This window comes from Myotis nattereri (assembly GCF_964212035.1).
Source record: "Myotis nattereri genome assembly, chromosome: X".
Taxonomy (NCBI): domain Eukaryota; kingdom Metazoa; phylum Chordata; class Mammalia; order Chiroptera; family Vespertilionidae; genus Myotis; species Myotis nattereri.
In genome coordinates this window covers 105,019,125-105,034,852 of record NC_138078.1, presented here as the reverse complement: position 1 = coordinate 105,034,852, position 15,728 = coordinate 105,019,125, and positions in this window count along the sequence as shown.

Below are 15,728 nucleotides of genomic sequence, written 5' to 3'. Positions count from 1 at the left end.
ATTTATATTTGTTAACACATTGTTTGCGGGTAGTTTTTATGGAGCGCTAACAGGTGGCGCTGGCCATTTTTGCTAATTTTTTGCGCAAATGGCAATGTTCAGTAAAATTACGATAACTTTAGTTTACGTATTTATACATTACCCGTATTCTACCGCTAGTCTATAAAAAACGTACTAATACGTGTCCCGTGCTCTACTACACTGGTAGAACGTATAAATACATAAAACGTATAAATACATGTCCCGCATACAATGTGTTAATAATACTAATATATAAAAGGCCAGGGTTATAACAACAGATCACTACCAAAGGCTGACCAACCCGGAAGTCCTTCAGTCAGGGGTCTGAAGGACTGCACAGGGGTCTAAGACCAAGAGAGAGAGGCAGGGTCTGATCCACAGCCTCAGTGGCAGCTGTTGATCAGTACTTGCCTCTCTCTTTCTCTCCCTCTTTCTTTCTGAGCTTCCCTAGCAGCTGGGCTTTTCTTTTTCTCCCGGACTCCGCAGGGGCTCCTGTTGAGTCTCACCTCTCTGATCAGGCCCAGAGATAGGCCCAGAGATGCTGACTGGCATAGGAACTGACCAATCAGAACCAATTGTGGGTGTTGTGAAGAACTAATGGCTGTCTAGGAGGTGGAGCTTTTGACGCTGAATGGCATAGGAACCGACCAATCAGAACCAAATATGGGTGCTGTGAAGAACCAATGGTTGCCTAGGAGGCAAAGTTTTTAATGTTGGCATAGGAACCGACCAATCAGAGCCAAATGTGATTGCTGTGAAGAACCAATAGCTGCCTAAGAGGTGGAGCTTTTGACATTGATTGGGATAAAAACTGACCAATCAGAACCAAATGTGGGTGCTTTGAAGAACCAATGGCTGTCTAGGAGGTGGAGCTTTTGATGATGACTGGCATAGGAACCGACCAATCAGAACCAAATGTGGGTGCTTTGAAGAACCAATGGTTGCCTAGGAGGTGGAGCTTTTGATGTTGATTGGCATAGGAACCAACTAATCAGAACCAAATCTGGGAACTATGGGGAGCCAATGGCTGCCTAGGAGGCAGAGCTTTTGACACTGACTGGCGTAGGAAACAACCAATCAGAATCAAATGTGGGTGCTGTGAAGAACCAATAGCTGCCTAGGAGGTGGAGATTTTGACATTGATTGGCATAGGAACTGACCAATCAGAACCAAATGCAGGTGCTATGAAGAACCAATGGCTGTCCAGGAGGTGTAGTTTTTGAAGCTGACTGGTATAGGAACCGACCAATCTGATCCAAATGTGGGTGCTGTGAAGAAACAATGTCTGCCTAAGAGGTGGAGCTTCTGATGCTGACTGGCATAGAAACTGACCAATCAGAACCAAATATGGGAGCTGTGGGGAGCCAATGGCTGCCTAGCAGACGGAGCTTTTAATGCTGGCATAGAAACCAACCAATCATAACCAAATTGGCCAGCAGACGAGGGCAGTTGGGGGCAAGATCAGGCCAGCAGGGGAAGGCATTTGGGGGCAAGATCAGGCTGGCAGGGGAGGGCCATTGGGGATGAGATCAGGTCGGCAGGGGAGGGCAGTTGAGGGGCAACCAGGCTGGCAGGGGAGGGCAGTTAGGGGCTATCAGGCAGGCATGCATGCAGAGGGGTTAGGGGCAATCAGGCAGGCAGGCAGAGGCAGTTATGGGTGATCAGGCAGGCAGGCAGGTGAGCAGTTAGGAGCCAGCGGTCCCAGATTGTGAGAAGGATGTCCGACTGCTGGTTTAGTCCTGATCTCACAGCAATGCAGCCTAAACTGGCAGTTGAACATCCCCCAAGCGGTCCCCAAATGGAGAGGGTGTGGGCTGGGCTGAGGGAACCCCCACTCCGTGCAAAAATTTCGTGCACTGGGCCTCTAGCGTGTAATATAATATAGCATATAAATTCGTAGGCCATGGAAACAGAATCCCTGGCTTAAACTCTGATTTTGCTACTTATGTAACATCAAACAACATATTATTTTAGTGATGTCTGTGTTTTCAATCACTAAAATAATATGAATTATTTATTATTTATTAATAACAAAACACTATTATAATAATAGAATCTATCCCTAAGATTTTAATAAAGATTAAATGAGAACATACATATAAATTTGTTAGAGAAGTGTCAGGCACACAGCAGGTACTCAATAAATGTTAGCTACTATTTTTACTTCTTTCATGCTTCAAGAATCATTTTCCATCTCTAAGATGTATCATCAGTTTATCTATTTTGAATTTTTTCTCTGCTCTTAGCCATCATCTTGGAAGAGTCACATTTGTTTTAGTCTAACTGTAATGGATGTTTCTCCTCACCCTCGAGCATTTTAGAGATTCTTCTGGATCTTCCCTAGTCTGACATTGTGGGGTGTAATGACCAGAATTTGTAATAGTATTCTTAATGAGCTGATATACTCAAAATAAAAATATGTTTAGTGTCTACAGCATTTCCTGATCATATGCAATACTTTTCCTGCCTAGGTAAGCATATCAAAACTCTGAGGCAATATATTCTGGGAACAGTATATCAGAACATTCAAGATAATAATAATATCCTGGAGGCAAAATTAATAGCTCTAAACCCACATCTCAAATCCTGTGCTTGAATAAGAGTTTTGCTGATAATAGAATTTTTGTCATTTTTAAAAATTTATAAATGGTTCAGCCATGGGCAGACTTATACCATTACTGCATTATTTATCACTTGTTCAGCTCTTTTTAAAAAAATCCTCACCCAAGGATGTGTTTTTATTGATCTTAGAGAGAGAGGAAGGGAGAGAGAGAGAGAGAAAGAAACACAGAAACATTGATGTGAAAGAGAAACATCAATCGGTTGCCTCCCATACATGCCCTGACCATAGATCAAACCTGCAACCTAGGTATGTGCCCTGACTGGGAATTGAACCTACAAACTTTTAGTGTACAAGACGATGCTCTAACCAGCCAAGCCACCCAGGCAGTTCTTTAAAAGATTTTTTTAAGGCCAAGAAGTAAGTTTTACAAGATGAGAGAAATGAAAATTCTGTATGAATTTGTACATAAAATTTTGTAAGATTTTATGGTATGTTTTTATTCTACTTTATTTCAGTCTATAAATGATCAGTTCAGAGAATTCCAAGTGAATAGTTTCCTAAATAAATACTATACCTATTTTATTTATTTATTTATTTATTTATTTATTTATTTATTTGCCCCCATTGGCCCCTGGTGCTAAACCATTTGTAGAGGCCTGCTTCTGGGTTGGGGTTTCATACATAGCAGAGCAACTCCTTGGCTGTGATCTATTTTTTTTTATTTATTTTTTATTTTATTTTTTTTTAATTTATTGCTTAAAGTATTACAAAGGGTATTACATATGTGTCCATTTTATCCCCCCACCCTAGACAGTCCCCTAGCCTCCCCTATCCCCCAATGTCTTATGTCCACTGGTTATGCTTATATGCATGCATACAAGTCCTTTAGTTGATCTCTTACCCCCCTACCTCCTGCCCCCCAACCCTCCCCGGCCTTCCCGCTGCAGTTTGACAATCTGTTTGAGGCAGCTCTGCCTCTGTATCTATTATTGTTCAAAAGTTTATAATGGTCTCTATTATCCATGAATGAGTGAGATCATGTGGTATTTCTCTTTCATTGACTGGCTTATTTCACTTAGCATAATGCTCTCCAGTTCCATCCATGACGTTGCAAATGGTAAGAGTTCCTTCCTTTTTAGAGCAGCATAGTATTCCATCGTGTAGATGTAGCACAGTTTTCTAATCCATTCATCTACTGATGGGCACTTAGGCTGTTTCCAGATCTTAGCTATGGTGAATTGTGCTGCTATGAACATAGGGGTGCATATATCCTTTCTGATTGGTGTTTCTGGTTTCTTGGGATATATTCCTAGGAGTGGGATCACAGGGTCAAATGGGAGTTCCATTTTCAGTTTTTTAAGGAAACTCCATACTGTCTTCCATAGTGGCTGCACCAGTCTGCATTCCCACCAGCAGTGCACAAGTGTTCCTTTTTCTCCACATCCTCTCCAGCACTTGTCGTTTGTTGATTTGTTGATGAAAGCCAGTCTGACAGGTGTGAGATGGTACCTCATTGTTGTTTTGATTTGCATCTCTCGGATGATTAGTGACTTTGAGCATGTTTTCATATGTCTCTTGGCTTTCTGAATGTCCTCTTTTGAAAGGTGTCTATTTAGGTCCTTTGCCCATTTTTTGATTGGATTGTTTATCTTCCTTTTGTTGAGTTGTATGAGTTCCCTATAAATTTTGGAGATTAGGCCCTTATCAGATATGACATTGGCAAATATGTTTTCCCACACAGTGGGTTTTCTCGTTGTTTTGTTGATGGTTTCTTTTGCTGTGCAGAAGCTTTTTATTTTGATGTAGTCCCATTTGTTCATTTTCTCTTTAGTTTCAAGTGCCCTAGGAGCTGTATCAGTGAAGAAATTGCTTCGGCATATGTCTGAGATTTTGTTGCCTTTGGATTCTTCTAGAATTTTTATGGTTTCCTGTCGTACATTTAAGTCCTTTATCCATTTTGAGTTCATTTTTGTGTATCGTGTAAGTTGGTGGTCTAGTTTCATTTTCTTGCATATATCTGTCCAATTTTCCCAACACCATTTATTGAAGAGACTATCTTGGCTCCATTGTATGTTCTTGCCTCCTTTGTCAAATATTAATTGAGCATATTGGTTCGGGCCGATTTCTGGGCTCTCTATTCTATTCCATTGATCTATATGCCTATTCTTGTGCCAGTACCAGGCAGTTTTGAGAACAGTGGCTTTGTAATACAACTTAATATCTGGTATTGAGATCCCACCTACTTTGGTCTTTTTCAGGATTGCTGTAGTTATTCGAGGTCTTTTTTTATTCCAGATGTATTTTTGGAGAGTTCGTTCTAGATCTCTGAAGTATGCCGTTGGTATTTTAATGGGAAGTGCGTTGAATTTATAGATTGCTTTGGGTAGTATGGACATTTTAATGATGTTGATTCTACCAATCCATGAACACGGTATGTTCTTCCATCTGTTTATGTCCTCCTCTATATCTTTTTTCAACATCCTGTAGTTTTCTGAGTAGAGGTCTTTTACCTCTTTAGTTAAGATTATTCCTAGGTAGCTTAATTTTTTTGGTGCGATGGTAAACGGGATTGTTTTTATAATCTCTCTTTCTGAAAGTTCACTATTGGTGTATAGAAATGCCTCAGATTTCTTGCGGTTAATTTTGTATCCTGCTACATTGCCAAATTCATGTATTAAGTCTAGTAGCTTTTTGATGGAGTCTCTAGGGTTCTGTATGTATAATATCATGTCGTCTGCAAATAAGGACAGTTTTACTTCCTCTTTTCCAATTTGAATGCCTTTTATTTCTTCTTCTTGCCGAATTGCAATGGCTAACACTTCCAGTACTATGTTGAACAGGAGTGGTGAGAGGGGGCATCCCTGTCTTGTTCCTGTTCTTAGGGGAAACGGTGTTAGTTTTTGTCCATTGAGTATGATGTTGGCTGTGGGCCTGTCATATATGGCTTTTATTATGTTGAGGTATGATCCTTCTACTCCCACCTTGCTGAGAGCTTTTATCAAAAATGGGTGTTGAATTTCGTCAAATGCTTTTTCTGCATCAATTGATATGACCATGTGGTTTTTTTCTTTCAATATGTTTATGTGATTTATCACGTTTATTGATTTGCGGATATTGTACCATCCTTGCATCCCTGGGATAAATCCTACTTGGTCATGGTGTATGATCTTTCTGATGTACTGCTGGATCCGATTTGCTAAGATTTTGTTGAGGATTTTGGCATCTATGTTCATGAGGGATATTGGCCTGTAATTCTCTTTCATTGTGTTGTCTTTACCTGGTTTTGGTATTAGGGTGATGCTGGCTTCATAGAATGAGCTTGGAAGTGTTCCTTCCTCTTGAATTTTTTGTAGTAGTCTGAGGAGGATAGGTTTTAGTTCTTCCTTGAATGTTTGGTAAAACTCCCCTGTGAAGCCGTCTGGTCCTGGGCTTTTGTTTGCTGGAAGCTTTTTGGTGACTGCTTCAATTTCTTCCATAGTTATTGGCCTGTTGAGATTTTTAGATTCTTCCTGATTGAGTTTTGGAATGTTGTATTTTTCTAGGAATTTGTCCATTTCCTCCAGGTTGTCTAGTTTGTTGGAGTAGAGCTGTCCATAGTATTTTTTTAACAATCATTTGTATTTCTGTGGGGTCTGTTGTTATTTCACCTCTATCGTTTCTGATTTTGTTTATTTGGGTCCTCTCTCTTTGCTTCTTGGTGAGTCTGGCTAGAGGTTTGTCAATCTTGTTTATCCTTTCAAAGAACCAGCTCTTGGTTTCATTGATTTTCTGTATTGTTTTTTTGGTCTCTATGTCATTTATTTCTGCTCTAATCTTTATTATCTCCTTCCTTCTGCTCACTCTGGGGTTTTCTTGTTGCTCTCTTTCTAATTCTTTGAGTTGTAGAGTTAGCTGATTTACTACCATTTTTTCTTGTTTTTTGAGATAGGCCTGTAGAGCTATAAACTTCCCTCTCAGGAATGCTTTCATTGTGTCCCATAGGTTTTGGATTGTTGTGTTTTCATTGTCATTAGTTTCCAGGATGTTTCGAATTTCTTCTTTGATTTCATTGGTAACCCAATCAATATTTAATAGCATGCTATTCAGCTTCCAGGTGTTGGAGTATTTTGGGTTGTTTTTATTGTAGTTTATTTCTAATATTATGCAATCGTGGTCTGCGAAGACGCTTTTTATGATTTCAATCTTCTTGAATTTGGGGATACTTTGCTTGTGACCCAATATATGGTCTATTTTTGAATATGTCTTATGAGCATTTGAGTAGAATGTATATTCCCTGGCTTTGGGGTGAAGTGTTCTGAAGATGTCTGTTAAGTCCATCTGATCTAGTGAGTTATTTAGGATTGCTGTTTCTTTGCTGATTGTTTGTCTAGAGGATTTATCCAGTGTTGTCAGTGGTGTATTAAAGTCCCCGACTATGATTGTATTGTTGTCGATCTCTCCTTTGATATCTTCCAGAAGTTTTTTTTATGAAATTGGGTGCTGCTGCATTGGGTGCATATATGTTTACCAGAGTTATATCTTCTTGTTGTATTGATCCCTTTAGTATTATGAAGTGGCCTTCCTTATCTCTTGTTATGGCCTTCACTTTGAGGTCTATTTTGTCCGATATAAGTATTGCTACCCCAGCTTTCTTTTCCTTTCCATTTGCCTGAAAGGTATTTTTCCATCCTTTCACTTTCAGTCTGTGTGAGTCCCTTCTAATGAGGTGGGTTTCTTGTAGACAGCAGATGTATGGGTCATGTTTTTTTATCCATTCAGCCACTCGATGTCTTTTGGTTGGAGCATTTAGTCCGTTTACGTTTAAAGTTATTATTGAAAGGTACTTGTTTGTAGCCATTTCTGTTTTTGTGTGGCTGTTTTCTTTCTTTGCTTTTTATTTCTTATTTTTATACCAGTCCCTTTAGCAATCCTTGCATTGCTGGCTTGGTGGTGATAAACTCCCTTAGCCTTTTTTTGTCTGTGAAGCTTCTTATTTCCCCTTCAAGTTTGAATGATAGCCTTGCTGGATAGAGTATTCTTGGATTCAGTCCTTTGCTTTGCATCACTTTGTAAATTTCTGTCCATTCTTTTCTGGCCTGATGTGTTTCTGTTGAAAAATCATTTGACAATCTAATGGGAGATCCCTTGTATGTAACTTTCTGTCTCTCTCTTGCAGCCTGTAAGATTCTCTCTTTGTCCTGAACATTTGCCATGGTAATTATGATGTGTCTTGGTGTGGGTGTTTTCGGGTTCACCTTGTTTGGGACTCTCTGGGCTTGTGTGACGTTTTTCTTCCCCACCTCAGGGAAGTTTTCTGATATTATTTCTTCGAATAGGTTTTCTAATCCTTGTTCATCCTTCTGTTGTTCTGGTACCCCTATTATTCGTATGTTGTTTCGTTTCATGTTGTCCCAAAGCTCCCTTAGGCTCTCCTCCTGTCTTTTAATTTTTTTCTCCAATTGCAGTACATTTTGGGTGTGTTTTGCTTCCTTGTCTTCTAATTCACTAATTCGGTCCTCCGCTTCTCCTAGTCTACTGTTGATACTTTCAATGGAGTTTTTCATTGCAGCTATATCACTCTTCATTTCTTCTTGGGTCTTACTTAAGTTGTTGATTTTTTCATCTGTTTCTTCTAGCTTCTTCCATATGTTATCGATTTTTTCATCTGTTTCTTCTTGCTTCTTGAAGAGGTTGTCGATTTTTTCCTCCATCCGGTTTATGCATTCTAGGACCCTTATTCTGAATTCTTTGTCTGTCATGTTGCATGCCTCTGTATTACTTAGCTGCTTTTCTGGAGAGTCCTCCTTCTCTTTCCTTTGGGGGTTTCTTTGTCTACCCATGTTTGATCTCACTGACATATCTATACGTTGAGTCATTCAGTGGTTGCTCCCTTGGTGGCAGTGACTCCTTGGTCTGTGGTTGCTCTTCGGGCGGTTGCGGTAGCAGCTGCTCTTCAGTTGGCAGCAGCTCCTCTGGTGGGTGCTGTTCATAGCTGTGGTGGCTCTTCTGGCTGGTGGGGCGAGGTTTCACGTACAGCTGCTGTTCCTCAGCAGAGGGTGTTGGTGCTCAGGAGGTTGCTGTTGCTTGGATCTGCTGCGTTGATTTAAAGGCACAAAATACAACACAACAAGGCACCACGTACCAGGCACTATACACAAATATATTCACGATATTAATAACCCCAAATAAAGGTGACCACCTGAATTAAGAGAATTAAGGGATAAGGAAGAAGGAAGAGAAAAAGATAAAAGAGAAAAAAGAAAAGAAAAGTAGGGACCAAAAAAAGGAGTGCAAAAATGAAATTGGGAAAAAGGAGGGGGGAAAATAAAAGCGAAAAAAGAAAAGAAAAGAAAAGAAAAGAGAGAATGAAGTGGAAGAGGGGAAGAGACTTTTTTATATGAGGAGAATACTCCTATAGAACAGCCATTAATCCCAACAAATTCCGGCAACAGCTCCCTGGAGATGAATGCAAACTAGAAACAACCAATAATATAACGATGAAAATAGAATGGAGAACACTAATCCCAAAATAAAATAAAGAGAAAATAAAATGGCACTTTAAAAAAAATGGTAAAATGGTAGCAGTAATAATACTGGTTAAAAATAAGAAGGTAGTAATTAAAAGGGTAAAATCAGGTGATGGAAAAAAGAAGAAAAAAAAAAGAAGAAAAGAAAAAAAAAGAAAAAAAATTGGTTTCTTAGTTAAAAGGTGAAAAAAGAAAAAAAAAATTGCAGTAGTGAAGGTCCTTCGGTTCTTCTATTCTTCAGTGTGGCTCGCCTTAGACCTGCCAGGTATTCAGGAGAGTGTTGAGTTTCCCTGCTATACACTGTTCCTCTGTGTTGTAAACCACAGTCCTTATTTTAAAGTAAGCCGCATTTGTTTCCCAGACTGCCTTATTTTGTGTTTAGCAAAGAGTCATTTTGTGGGTCAGCCTCTGGGTGGCAGTGTTCTGGGGTTGGCCTCTGAGGCTATAGGGCCTCTCTGTCCAGTGGAAGTTCACTGCCCAGAGCTGGCTGCGCAATAGTTAGTTACTGGCGCTGTGTTGTTGCTGGAATTGAAAATCCCTCCATAGGCCTGACCCTGTTAACTCGCAGGGACTGATCAGGTTATTTTAATCCTTGATCTCCTACAGGGTGGAATCTGGGTGTGGCTGTGCTCCTTGCCTGGGGGCTGGGGGGAGGAGTCTCACTCTCCGGGAGAGAATGGCTGCCCCAGTCCTGGGCTCAGGGGTGTCCCAGCACTCAGTTCGCTGCCACCTCTCCCGGCCCCCCCTCTCTCCTCAGTCTCTCCCCAGATTCCACTCCTACGCACACTCTCCCTCTCTTCAGCACATGTGAGTGTCTGTATTTGAAATGTCCCATGAACAGGATTCAGTGAAAACAAACAAACAAACTCCGACCGCAGAAACGGGAAAGGCTTGGTTTCTGTAAGCTTCTTCTCTTACCAGGACTGCATGGTCTGGTCAGCTCTTCAGGCTGCCCCCTTTAGGCTCAGTCCTCTGTGATCACAGAACCCAGCTCTCAATTCCCCCGGCGGGCCAGGAATCCCGCGGTTCTCCTTTCCCCCGTCAGGGGCTGTGCCTGTCCCAAGGGACGCGGCTGTCTCTTATACCTATTTTAAAGTTTTGCAGCAGTCCTACAAATAAAAAGCTTTAAGGAACAGTTTAACTTTTTCTAAAAACAAACAAAAGAATCAACATTTAGACATGTAAAAGATGTCAGAAGTTGTCTATCCCAATTCACATTATATGGAAATGAGGACCAGAAAATTAATGTAACCTAGCTGATGTCACACAGCCGAACAAGTGTCAAGATAGAACTTCCATGTGCTGACTCTCAATTTATTGTTTTTATGAAATAGTAACTAATCAAATTAATTATAATAACAAAATATTTATAATTAGAAAAAAATTACAAAATTGACATAGAAGGAAGAATGCTACAACATAAGATAAAATGACTGAAGGGCAACAATTACATCAATAAGATTTAATAGTGAGGTAGAGGTTTATATCTTGTTAAGTGCTACAAAGTCACAGGTAACTTCAATGAATACAAAACAATGCTCATATACCTTGAAAGTTGTATTGAAATGGATCATATATTGAGGAGGACAAGCATTTGTATGAAGGGGCAAAAAATAAAATTAATTTTGAAATTTCATAAGGAAGTTTTTTCTTTAAAGTATTCTGGTAGAAATGCTATAAATAACAGTTATCACATAAAATGAGCACCCTAAATGTGTGTTTATAAAAGTGTGATTTGTTGACCATCTGCATTAGAATCAAAGAGGAGTATTTTTAAACAAGCAGTTTCTTAGAGCCCCAATCCTGGAACTATTGGGACAGGGCCTGCCTGAGATTGCATTGATTCTTTTGCAGTATAATATTTGAGGGCCTCAAAATTAATTTAAGAAACATTTATGAACATTCATAATAAACATTAGAGCAAGGTGATGTCAAGATCATCTATATATATAAAAGGCTAATATGGAAAGTGTCACCTCGGGAGTTCAACTGGGAGAATGAGAGTTCAATCGCTTCAACCACCAGGGGGCAGCACAGAATGAAGGAAGACCCTGGCCATCAGCCAGAAGGCCCCAATCAGCCCTGATTGCCTGCCAGGCCTAGGGACCCTACCTGTGCTCCAATTTCATGCACCGGGCCTCTAGTGGTAACATAAGATATGTCTTTAATCCCCCTTTTTAAACAACAAAATAGACTTCCATCCATGAACAAAGCACCTTTATGGTAGTTGTGGGATCTAGTACCATACATTAAGGGACCCCGGAGGAGACTTACCAACCTGTGCATCTGGTAATAGGCAGGCAGATCTTAGTATGGGCTGTGGAACCAGCAGAGCCTGCAAATTTGCCCAGACCCCTCTCACCATGGTTCACAAAATATCTGGAGAGTGATGAACTGGGTAGATACCCACACAGGAAAGAGAATTGGAAAAGTCTAGCCTTCCTAAGGGGAGATTCCAGCATGGGATTGGAGAGTATAAAAGAAAAATGATTTGGTAGCAGCACTAAGAAAAACTTTTCGAGCACTCCCTCTCGCACAAAGAAATACTGTATAGGGGTGATCCAGTAGGTGGTGACCTCTCCCACTGAGGAAACAAATAACAGTCACTGCCTGGCTATCTCAGTTGTGTGGGTCATAACTGGAGAAACCCATTTCTCTCCAATAGCACTCAGAGTATTGAGGCAAGACTTCTGTGACCAGGGTGGGAGGTTGATGGGGGGAGGGGAGGGAAGAAAGGACATTAAAGGAATTGCATTCAGCAGAAAGTTCATCCAGGAGCTTCTGGGAGTACCATACCCAGGGATCTCCCTACTGTGTCCATGGGCACTCCCAACACTCTGAGTACTAAACCCATGCCTTGTCCAACTCTGTGGCCGGCTCCTTGTGCATTCTTCCATATGCTATGGTGTTAGAAAGCTCCAGTAATCAGGGAGTGTGCTCAGAAAACAAAGGTCTATGGACAAGGGAGAAACCATAAACTTGAGCTGTAGCGCCATCTTCTGGAAAACAAAAGAGAAGTTTGCATTAGGCAGCTTGGTGAGTTGTAGGAACCAGAAAACAAAAGCTTAAGAACTCTGCCCCCAGAGGGAGCCAGAGGAGTAGAGCAGGTGTACCCATACAGACAGAAAATTCAGATAATAGCACCATTGAACAGAGTACCTCATCTGAAGGCAACTAGCAGACTTAAGTTACCTGCTATTTCAAGTGTGAAAGCAGCAACATAAATCTACAAGGAGCATGAAAAAGACAAAGAACCCATCACAAGAAGAAATAATTACTCTCCGATAATCAAGTTGAAAATAGCATTTTTTAAATCTAAAAGAACTGTTTTGAAGAAACTCAATGAGTTACAAGAAAACTCAAAAAGACTATTCAGCAAAATTTAGAAAAAAATACATGATCAAAATGAGATTAAAAATAGAAATGATAAAAAAGAACAAAACAGAAAGTTTGGAGCTGAATAACTCAATAAATGAAATGAAAAATGCAATAGAGAGCATCTTCAGTAGAGTAGAATAAATGGAAGATAGAATACACGAGTTGGAGAACAGGAAATTTTGAAATAAACTATGTCAAGAAGAAAGAAGAATGTAAAAGAGCAAAGAAAGTCTACATGATATATGGGAATCTATCTAAAGAACAAATATTATAATATTTGAGATTCCAAAAGGAGAAGAGAGGGAAAAGGGAACATAACAAATATTTAAATAAATAATACCTGAAAACTTCCCAAATCTGGGGAGATAATAGGACATCCAAGTTCATGAAGCTAATAGATTTACCCTATTATCTCAATGCAAAAATACCTTCACCAAGACATATTATAACAAAACTGTAAAAAATTGGGGATAAAGAAAGAATTCTACCCCTGACTGGTTTGGCTCAGTGGAGAGCATCGGCCTGCGGACTGAAGGGTCCCAGGTTCGATTCCGGTCAAGGGCATGTACCTTGGTTGCGGGTGCATCCCCAGTAGGGGGTGTGCAGGAGGCAGCTGATCGATGTTTCTCTCTCATTGATGTTTCTAACTCTCTATCCCTCTCCCTTCCTCTCTGTAAAAAATCAATAAAAAACCATATTTTTATTTTTTTAAAAAAGAAAGAATTCTGAAAACAGCCAGGGTAAAGAAGATTAAAATCTACAAATTATTCCCGAACGCTTTTAGGCCACCAATAGTTTTCTCAGTAGAAACTATACAGGTCAGCAGAGAGTGGAATGAATATTCAAAGTGTTGAAAGGAAAAAAAAAATGGCAGCTAAACATATTCTGTCTGAAAAAGTTATCCTTCATCTAGCAAGGAGAAATAAAGGCTTTCCTATACAAGGAAAAGCTGAGGAAGTTATTCACTACTGGATCTGCCTTGCTAGAAATGCTGAGTGGAATTACTCAAGATGAAATGAAAAGATGCTAATCAGTGGCGTGAAAACATACAAAAGAATACAACACAGTAGTAAAGGTAAATGTAGAGTCTGATTTTAAAAACTCTTCAACAAATGGTTGGGAAAACTACATAACTACATGCAGAAAAATGTAATTGCACTCCTATGTTAAACCAATCACAAAAGTTGACTTGAAATGGATTGAAGACTTAAACATAAAATCTGATACCATAAAACTCCTAAAAGTAAACATAGGAAATTATCTCCCTGACACGGAACTGGGCAATAATTTTTTTGGATATGACATAAAAAGTATAAGCAAAAGCAAAAATCAGAAAGTGGGACTACATCAAACTAAAAAGCTATGTACAACAAAAGAACAATCAACAAAATGAAAATACCACCTACTGAATGAGAGAAAATAGTTGCAAGTCATATTTCAGAGAAGGGGTTTATACCTAAAATATATAAATAACTCAATAACAAAAAATGGAACTCAATAACAAAAAATCAATAAAAATGGGCAGAGGAACTGAATAGACGTTTTTTGCAGAGAAAATATTCAAATGCCTAACAGATACATGAAAAAGTGCTCAACATCACTAATCACCATGGAATTGCGAATTTACACTATAATGTGAAATCATCTGTTAAAATTGCTATTACATAAAGACAAGAGATAAGTGCTGGAGGAGGATGTAGAGAAAAGGAAACCCTTGTACACTGTTGGTGGGAATGTAAATTATTACATCCACTATGGAAAAAGTATCAAGGTTCCCCCCCCCAAAAAAAAAAAATTCAAAATAGAGATACCATAAGATCCAGCAATTCAATTATGTGTATTTATCCAAAGTAAATGAAAACAGGGTATTTAAGAGACATATGCATTCCTGTGTTCACTGAAGCATTATTCATCTTAGGGAAGATATGGAAACAGCCTAAGAATCCATTAAATGGTGAATTGATAAAGAAGTTTCATATATATATGGAGAGAGAGAGAAGGAGAGAGACCTTTGTATATCTACATACACACAAAGATATATACAATGGACTATTACTCAGCTATTTAGCCATGAGAAAAAAGGAGATCCTACCATTTGTGACAACATGAATGGGCCTTGAGGGTCTTATGCAAAGTGAGATAAGTCAAACAGAGATGGACTAATGCTGTATGACCTCATTTATGTGGAATATAAATAAGCTGAACTGGTAAAAACAGAGTAGAATGGTGACTACCAGAGGCTGAGGTGGGGTGGGTGGAGGATGTGGGAATATGTTGTTTAAAAGAACAAACTTGTAAGTAAATAATCTTGTAGAGCTAATGCATAGCATATTGCTTGTAGTCAACAGTTCTGTATTATAAACTTCAAAGTTACTAAGAAATAAGATCTTAATTGTTCCCATCACAGGAAATGATATTCTTGTGATGTGATGGAAGTGTTAACCTTAATTACAGTGGTTATCATATTGCCATCTATAAGTGTATCAAATAAATGTGTTGTAACCTTAAACTCACACAATATTATATGTCTATTACATTTCAATTTTATAAAAAGTGGAGCAAAACCCCACTAAGAATGTTGAAGTTCACACTTTATGGTGGAAACCTGAAAGCTTTTTCTCTAAGATCAGGAATAAGACAAGGATTCCCAATCATGTTACTCCTATCCTATATAATAAAACCCCTAATATGCAAATCGACCAAACTGTAGAATGACTGGTTGCTATGGCACGCACTGACCACCAGGGGGCAGACGCTTAAAGTAGAAGCTGTCCCCTAGTGGTCAGTGCGCTCCCACAGGGGGAGTGCCGCTCAGCCAGAAGCTGGGCTCACAGCTGGCGAGCGCCTGCTCCCCTCTGCAGGAGGCGACTGGCGGTGGCGACTGGGGGTTAGGGGTAGAGGCAGACGGCAGTGGCAATCGGTGGGCGGGGCCAGCCAGCAGGTGGCAACAGGCCTCCAATTAAGATGGGTGCCAGTGGGGGCCCCCCCGATTGCCCTGCCCGCTGGTCACCCCATCGATGGCCCTGATTGCCAGCCGGGCCTAGGGACCCTACCCTATATATATTGGGAACAGTCCCTTAGATTTAAAAATTAAAATGTGGCAAGGCTACTCTAACACTGAAAAAACAGGATGATGCAGCGATGACATGCATGGACTCTGACTTGCACATTTTGTGGCCAGCCCTGATTCTGACACTGTGTGACAAAGCCAACTACTTAACTTCTCTCTGCTTCAGTTTTTCTACCCATAAGATGGGGAA